Genomic DNA, 323 nt, shown 5'->3' with positions numbered 1-323 from the left:
CAAACTAGTCATTGTCACACAATCCGGTCATTGCCAGCTAATAATCTTGATCTACGCTAACAATTGGGAGATGGTCCGCTTCTTTCCAATGACCCCTCGAGGCCTGTACGGGCTCGTGTTTTTGAGCAGTTCGAGTCGAAGCACTTTTGTCTGATTCACCTCATGTAGGTGGAGGTCAATGCAAATCACCACAAAATGATTCTGAGCGATGGTGGCAGATGTTGTCTGATGCCATTCAGCAATCTTTTAGAGAAGACTGTGGCTTTCCTGTGTCACTGTGTGTGTGTGTGTGTGTGTGTGTGTGTGTGTGTGTGTTCTGTGTT

This window comes from Austrofundulus limnaeus, unplaced genomic scaffold (genome assembly GCF_001266775.1).
Source record: "Austrofundulus limnaeus strain Quisiro unplaced genomic scaffold, Austrofundulus_limnaeus-1.0 Scaffold237, whole genome shotgun sequence".
Lineage (NCBI taxonomy): Eukaryota > Metazoa > Chordata > Actinopteri > Cyprinodontiformes > Rivulidae > Austrofundulus > Austrofundulus limnaeus.
The sequence above is the reverse complement of the archived record's forward strand: the minus strand, read 5'-3'. Positions refer to the sequence as shown.